Source organism: Microchirus variegatus, assembly GCF_963457635.1.
Source record: "Microchirus variegatus genome assembly, chromosome: 1".
Lineage (NCBI taxonomy): Eukaryota > Metazoa > Chordata > Actinopteri > Pleuronectiformes > Soleidae > Microchirus > Microchirus variegatus.
Genome location: NC_139802.1, coordinates 4,048,832 through 4,057,684, shown reverse-complemented (window position 1 = coordinate 4,057,684; position 8,853 = coordinate 4,048,832).

Genomic DNA, 8,853 nt, shown 5'->3' with positions numbered 1-8,853 from the left:
GGGCGTTGGTTATGAAAACAGATTGCACACTTTTGTTTACTGCAGTGAAACTCTGCCATCACTTGCCTTGTCTGTTTTTTTTTTTACAATACAGTGAAACAGAGTCAGATGATAGGGAACTAACTGCTATTGAGTGAAGTGGAGGTAATCTCTTATCTATTTTGTGTCATTTTTGTTGTTTCGGTAGAAAAATCATGAGGTCCTTTAACTTTATTTCTGTTTTTTTCTGCAGCTATTTATAGGTGTGTTTCACCCTCGAGTTCCTTGTGTCAGGTGATCTTTGCAGTTAGAGATGAATGCTTTTTAATGCATTAGTTTCACCTGATACAAGCTTGTTGTTGATGCAAGTTTTCCCTGTTATCGAGTGCGCATTTAGTATAAAATGGTGAACTATATATATTTTCTTGTTGTGGTAATGGGGATTTTAATATCTTTCTCACAGTTGGTGCTCTTGTGCGTCTGGACCACCACGTAGAATAAAATATCGAGTCACATTGATGGCCAAAAAAAAAATATTTTTATATATTTTTTCTATCTATATCTTTTTTTATGATTAAAAATTATAAAAAATAAAAAGATATATATATTTATATCTTTAATATATATATATATACATTTATATATATATACTTCTAATGTTATTTCTATTTTTATAAAGTGCCTGTGAGATTAAATATAGTGCAGATTTACAATCAGCACCTAAGTCATTCATATTTTTCTGGTGGTTATCATGGATAGCGGTGGTTATCATGGGTAACGGTGGTTATCATGGTTATCATGGGTAACGGTGGTTATCATGGGTAACGGTGGTTATCATGGGTAACAGTGGTTATCATGGATAACGGTGGTTATCATGGTTATCATGGGTAACGGTGGTTATCATGGATAACGGTGGTTATCATGGGTAACTGTGGTTTTCATGGTTAACGGTGGTTTTCATGGTTAACGGTGGTTATCATGGGTAACGGTGGTTATCATGGATAACGGTGGTTATCATGGTTAACGGTGGTTATCATGGGTAACGGTGGTTATCGTGGGTAACGGTGGTTATCGTGGCTATCAGTGGTTATCATGGGTAACGGTGCTTATCATGGGTAATCGAATTACTGTTGGTTTGTTTCTTCATTCTTTTCTATAATAAGGGCATATATTATACAAATTACACTCACTTTTGGAGGATGTAAGTGTTGAAAAAAATGAAAATAAATGTTGAAAATAAACGTATCAATGGATTTTTATTAAACATACATATCAGTTTTATCGATTGAAATGTATTATTTTATTTCACATCAATGTTTTTGTGTGGCTTTTATTTTGGATGTTGTAACAAGTTTACATGCAGATGTGTGGCGATAACGCGGCGTGTGAGTGCGTGTGAATGAGTGAGTGAGAGAGATTAGGGTGGTTGTACATGGGACAAAAAGCTTGTTTGATGGTGCAACAGTGTGAATGAGCTTGTTTGTGTGAGTTTGTTGATACAGAAAGGCCAGTGGTGGGAAAGGCCATGCCACAAGTTCTCATCCCATGTGTGTGTGTGTGTGTATGCGAGTGTGTGTGTATGTGTCACACTGGCCTCTCTTCCTGTGCTCAAACAGCCTACCCTGAAAGAGCACATGCAGACACAACACAGTATTGTGCTGATTGTGTGTGTGTGTGTTATGCTGGAGTAAAACTAAGCTGAGAAGAGGAAAAATAAGCTACAGTTGAAAGAGAATGGGAATGAAAGGTGGGAAAGCTTTGAGCAGCAGCACATGAGAGGAGGCAGAGAGGTAGAGCGCACACATGAGATACACCGGGAACTATTATAAAATAGGGACAATTTAAGTTGAAGCGTGTCACTTATCAATATAAATTACATTCAGAACACTGTCAAAGGAGCACAATGATGATTAATAGTATCAGCTCCACATGACTTTTAGATCAACACAGACAGGCAACATTGCAATTGTAAGACGACTGCAAACGGGTTGGACGATGACTGAAAACACAAAGAATCGCCCGCAAAAAAGTGCTAGAATTTAAAGGTGCATTTTGTAATAGATCTACAGCAACGGGGTCATAAAACCCTCCTAATATGTCACAGAGACTCAGGAATAATGTTCATATAACAAACTGAACTCACCAACAACAACAGTACAGACAAAATATTTGCATTAAAAAAAATCTTTTGCAGACTGCAAATCATGTTTATGTTTTGAAATCATGTTGTGGCATGTGGCGCCACCTACCGCCATCTACCAATCATCGCAGTCAGTAGAGTCTCAGCTGCCGAGCAAACCACAGGTTGCCAGTTACGTCAGAAAACAGTCCCTAAAAGACCTCGTTATTTTGAATTTGAATGTAGTAACCGTTTTTTGGGAACATTCTTACATATGGCACCTTTAATTCTAATACTGCAAATGTAATAAAGAAAGGGTCAAAAGTCATGCTTACCTGTTTGCATTTAAAGGTAGCTAAAGTAGAATCATATTGAGCAGATGACGGCGAAAAGGAACAGACTGTAAACTAACCCTTTTATTTCGTGGCTCAAAAGGAAAGGTTGCACTATCACCAAAGTCAGGACAAATTGTCCTCTGAGTACCGTGAATGTTAATTTGCAGTCCTAGTCGACGTCGAGTGATACAGTGATCAACAGAACCTTGTTAGGCCAAATCTTTTTATATCTGAAATTGTTTCGTCTCTGTAACTATTTGTACATTCAATGCTGCTATCTTGACCAGGACTCCCTGGAAGAAGAGATCTTCTATCTCAATGGGAAAAATATAACAAATATACCTAACGTGAGCATGAGATAAGAAAAACACAGAATAAAGAAAACAAAAACTTCCAGATAAGATCTTCTATGGTCTTGTTAAGTTGTAACATGACAACATATTGTCAATTTAGAACATTTTTACAAAAGAAAATGGGACAGGACTGAGTCACAGTCTCGGCTGTTTATGGCTGACATATAAACCAGTGCGTTCCCGATGAATAACCGAGATACTGTCTGCGATAAAGTGGAGGCATTGTCTTTTAGAAGGAAGGTGAGGGGATTTTGTCTGTATGAAAAAAAAAAAAAATAGAGTAAATGAAGAGCACAGGAGAAGACAAGGGAGTGTTCGGTGTTGTCAAAAGAGACAAGACATCAATAAGGTGGAGGACAATGCATGGAGACAGTCTGGCCAGACGCACACCCTTATCAGTGACTGTGGCTTTATTGAGAAGAGACAACGTGTCGACTACGAGGCAGGAAAACAAATCACAGCCACGCCGATGTGTGTACATGTGTGGGCCGCTGCCAAATAGTAACGTGAAGCCTGTGTTTTTCATGTGTGTGTGTGTGTGTGTGTGTGTGTGTGTAGGGTTAAATGGAACGGCAATCAGCCGAACAATGAGTTCAGCTCACAAACAGGATCCCTCTGTTTCCTGAAGTGGAGACTGTGTCCTTTAAACAACACACACACACACACTCAAGCTGGCTCTTGTCCCTTTTTGCACACATCTCTGTGAACACATGTACAGTATGTTGTCTCCTCGACAATGTCCAGCGCGGGCTCTCGGATGTCTATTTTTGACGGAGTTCTGCTCTACGGCGTTTGTTTCCCCTTGTAATTACACGCAATAGAATCTCTGCTTACATGCAGTCTGCAGTCAGACAGTGTGCACACTCAGCATACACACACACACACACACACGGAGCACAGGCAGCAGCATGTGCACTTTCTGCCATCAGTAAAAACACACCTGTCCCAGCTGCTGTTTTGAAGAGAGAAAGAGAGAATGTGCTTAACTCGGTTTCCCCGATGACCCCTCACCCATCTGAGTCATCTGTCTCGCCCTTTAACTTGTTTATCTCATTCTTGCCCCGTCCCATCTCATTTTTGTCTCCTGGTGTTTTTCTTTTTGAGTTTTTTTGTGCCCTTCCCCTCCCCTCCACCAATCGTTTCTCCCGCTCGTGTCATATTACTCCTCCTCTTGCTCAATTTAACCCCGTCTCCCTTTTAATCCTCATTAAAGCACTCGGCGATCCCGTGTTCCAGCTCCCGCTCTTCATGACATCGTCTCCCGTTTGACTGCCATGTTTTTGTAGCCTGCAAGTAGATCATCTGCAGCGATAATCAGGCGTGTCTCCAATGAAACTGTCAGCTCGTCTGAGATTTATGTACTTTTTTTTTTTTTTAATACGCACAGGGCTGTCTCACCTGAGACAAACGAGCGCAAAAAAAGAAAAAGAGAAAAAAAAACACTCCACGCTTGGTTGATTTCCCCGATTGACAAACCACTATACACAGAAGTCACCGTATTAACATAGAAGCCAGAAGAGGTGTTTTTTAATTGGTGCACATGCATATGTATGCTGTGTGTTGTTGTTGCAGGTAAAAGGGGGGGGAACCATGTTCAGAGAGCATCAAGTGACTTCTATTCCCAATCCCACCAGGTTCTCCTCCTTTTGTTTTTCATTCTATTATCAGCATGTTTTCTCCTCAGAGTCTGTGGGGTGGGGTGGGGGGGAGCACAGCACAGCTGAGGGGCTCACACACTCAGTGCACACGGAACCACCTTCCCCTTTTTTCCACATCAAAAACACAATCACACACACCCGCAAAAAATGTGTCACGTCAGCGCTTTCGTCGGTGACAGTTGGCGGTAAAAAGGTCTCAGAGCTGTGATTCTGCAACGGAAATAGACAAACAGGCAGAGTTCCCCCCCCCCACACACACCCCCCCCCCCCCCCCCAGTGTGTCCTGTTCTGTTTCAGTCCACCAAAATTGTTTTGCTGCCCCTGTTCCCCCCCCCCCCCCCCTACCTCCCCCCTCCAGCTTCTGCCACCCTTTAGAGTGAGAACAGTGAGTGAGGTGAAATGTGGACAGCCAGTCATTAAGCTGTCAGCAGATCGCCTGTGGACCCAAACACTGTCAGGAAGAATGAACGTGCACACATTTCGGCTTAAAGCACTTGTCAGGTGTCCTTCTGTTTTATTCGTAATTTCATATCTGATCTTGACAAGAGCGGTGTTTAATTTACCGTACATCAATTAAATCATTGTATCACTGTGTTGGGTTTTTTTTAAATAGTTTTTTAAAAGTTAAATGCAAGTAAGTTTATCACAACACAGCGTCTACTTCTGAAGAATACAATTAGGGAATGGAGCCAAACAGGTGTTGCAGTACAGTTAAAGATTTTATGGGCGGCTAATATTTTTCCAGTCTAAAAATGACATACACTTACACATAAATACTCACAGAGGCCTCAGGGTTATGGGCCCTGTCTGAGCACGCTTATCCACCCAGAGTACACACGTGGCAGATTTATGTGTGTATGTGTGTGTGTGTGTTTGCATGCATGCTTGCACGTTTGGAAGTGTTTTTCCACAGTGTTTTGACCATATAATATTTTGGATTTGTGGCTTTGTGAGGACCAACAATCGTATAAAACACACACTTTGGCAAAGTGAGGACATTTTGGCTGGTCCTCGTATCTTTAAAGCACTTTTTTTGGGGGGGAACTAAGAACATGGTTTTTGGTGTTTAAATGCATTATGTCTACACTCTTAGAAATAAGGGTTCCAAAGGGGTCCTTCTACAAGCATTTGCTTCTGAAAATCCCTTTCCTGAATAAAGGGTTTTAAAAGGGTTCTTGGTGGAACCCTCCAAAAGGGTTTTCGGGAGCCAAATAGGGTTCTCCTATGAGGACAAGCAGAAGAACCTATGGTTCTACTTAGCACTTTTATTTCTAAGAGTGCGTCAGAGTCCTTGCAGCAGCCCATGTTTTTGGGTGAAAACATACCCACTGACTTTTTTTTTAACAGCATAATGTAATAAATATACATAATCATAACTTCTTTTTTTTAAGGTTTTAGAAGCCAAAATCATATGTGTGACAACCAAACAGTTGAAATACTCTCTGTTGTTGCATAATGGAGTGTCCTTTCAGTTTGCCCCCCCGTTAAAAAGTGGACAAATGACCCCACCCAGTGGCAGGAGGTCTCACATACTGTACGTACAACAATGACATGCTCAAGGTATGTCTCCTTTTTTGTGTGTTTTTTTCCTCTATACTGCCCTTTCAAAGCTATTCACTATTTACTACGTTGACATTTAACTTGGTAACTGTGGACTTTAACGCGGTTATCATGTGATGTATTGACAGGCGACGATCCCCGCAGTTCTTTGCTCTCGTCCTCTCTGTGGAGCCTGGAGCCAGAGATCATTTCATTTGCTGTCCTCCTGTCTTTGTGGAAGCAAGGTAAAGCATATTTACTGTGCGCTAACCCTGTTTTTCAAAGAACCTATTTGGTTAACAAGATGTGACACAGAAGCTTGTATAGGCAGCATGCATACGTACGTGGAACGTGTTTGTCCACTGTGATGTACAGAGGTGCTGAGGGACGACAGGAGACACAGCTGTTCAGGGAACCTGCGCTTGCATCTGCAAACACGTCTGCAGCGTCCTGCACTGTATGCACATTTGCAAGTTCATTGCACCACATGAACTTAATCCGCGTGGCACTCAGCATTTTTTTTATCAGCTCGCTTAATCACTGCCAACACATGATATGAGTCCAAACGGACAACGTCAGTCAATTGTATTCATAAAACCGCACGTTTAACAAGATTAAATAGGTGACATCTTCTTTCTGCGTTCGTTTTAAATCCCAAACAACGTTTGACCTATCGCATATTCATCTCTCCCTCTGGTCTACAAGGAACAACAACAACATTCAGTTGAGAAGTCAGGTGACCGTCCACGCCTACTCGTGTGTGTGCAAACACAGACAAACAGTGGCTTTTGTCAGGAGGAGTTGTGCAGGTAAACACAGGTAAGCTAAGTTGTAATGATGCAACCGCACTGGGGTCTGAGCCAAGACTGGATTAGACATTAAAACAGGAAAGAAAAACACTTCCCTTGCTGCAGTTGTACAACATCAGGCAATGGAGTTTAACTGTGTTTAGATATAATAATGAAGCTTAGACAAAGTGGGGTTGATGTAGATTTCACACCTTTGGTTGTTTCTTTTCACTTTTTATATGAATACATTAAAGTTAACTGGAATAATTCATATACAAGACAAGTCTAAAATGGAAGTGTCACAGGACTGCATATAGAAATATTCATGTGCATTTGAATTCATCTTCATTTCTATACATTATGAGTAATGTACAAATACGTTTTCATTCATTCATTCATCTTCTACCACTTTATCCTCTATTCCTATATTTAGATTGTTCATGCTTGCATACTTCTTCCTGTACACATGACTGCATTATTTATATGTTATATGTTTGTCAAGGATAAAGGTGCATTATGTAATAAATCTAAATCAACTGGCCATAAAATCCTCCTAATATGTCACAGAGACTCAAGAATAATGTTCATATAACAAACTGAACTCACCAACAACAACAGTACAGACAAAATATTTTGCAGACTGCAAATCATGTTTATGTTTTGAAATCATGTTTTGGCATGTGGCGCCACCTACCGCCGTCTACCAATCATTGCAGTCAGTAGAGTCTCAGCTGCCGAGCAACCACGGGTTGCCAGTTACATCAGAAAACAAAACCTAAAAGACCTCTGTATTTTGAATTTGAATGAAGTAACTGTTTTTGGCCACATTCTTACATATGGCACCTTTAAAACACTTGTATCGCCTATGTTTTTTCGAAGCTACTACAAGCTACTGCAGGGTCCAAAATGTACAAATGGGTCACAAACCCAGGCCTTTTTGCTGCAAAGACACAAATAAGCTTTACTCACACGTTACATACACACACACACAAACACAAACACAGAGCAAGAGTGAGCGAGCGAGAAAGAGAGATTGTTTCAGGTGTAACTCAGTGGCTCAAAAGAACCTGAAAGAAGCTGCGAGCTCTTAACTAACCGTGTCAGACATGTCAGCACAGCTGTGTGGCAGTCAGTGTCAACACATTTTACACCTTTGACTTCCTGCACAACCCTCCCTCATTATCACCACCAACATTAAAAAAAAAAAAAAAAAAAAAAATCACTTACAAAAGCCATGTGTGTGCATTCTTGTACAAATCTCTAGAACTGGCAGAATGCTGACTGATGGATTGGTCCATTTCTGCATCGGACACTGCACAAACAGGCTTGACATACCAAAACGGCTGTAGTTCTGAAGACTTTGTGTTCTCCCGATCACTGGACCCTCCAGGGCGTGACTCTCACCTTACCAGAAAATGACTTTGGTGGAAGTTTTTTTTCTTCTTCTTAATATTACTTAAAGGTGCCATATGTAAGAATGTGGCCAAAAACGGTTACTACATTCAAATTCAAAATACAGAGGTCTTTTAGGTCTCGTTTTTTGACGTAACTGGCAACCCGTGGTTGCTCGGCAGCTGAGACTCTACTGACTGCAATGATTGGTAGACGGCGGTAGGTGGCGCCACATGCAAAAACATGATTTCAAAACATAAACATGATTTGAAGTCTGCAAAATGTTTTTTTAAAGGTGCATTATGTAATACATTTAAAGCAAGGCCATAAAATCCTCCTAATATGAAAATATTTATTTTAATGCAAATATTTTCTGTACTGTTGTTGTTGGTGAGTTCAGTTTGTTATATGAACATTATTCCTGAGTCTCTGTGACATATTAGGAGGATTTTATGGCCAGTTGCTTTAGATTTATTACATAATGCACCTTTAAGTAAAAAAAAAGTATATGACATTTACTGTACTTAAGTATCAAATGTAATTTTCTCATACAAAATCTTCTTCTTCTGATTTTATTTGTTAGTAACGAGTTCCAAAGATAGTTAGAGGAAATTTAGTGGAATAAAGGTAAAAGTTGCTAGAAATATAAATGACAAAGTAAAGTACAGACACGTGACTTTTGTACTTAAG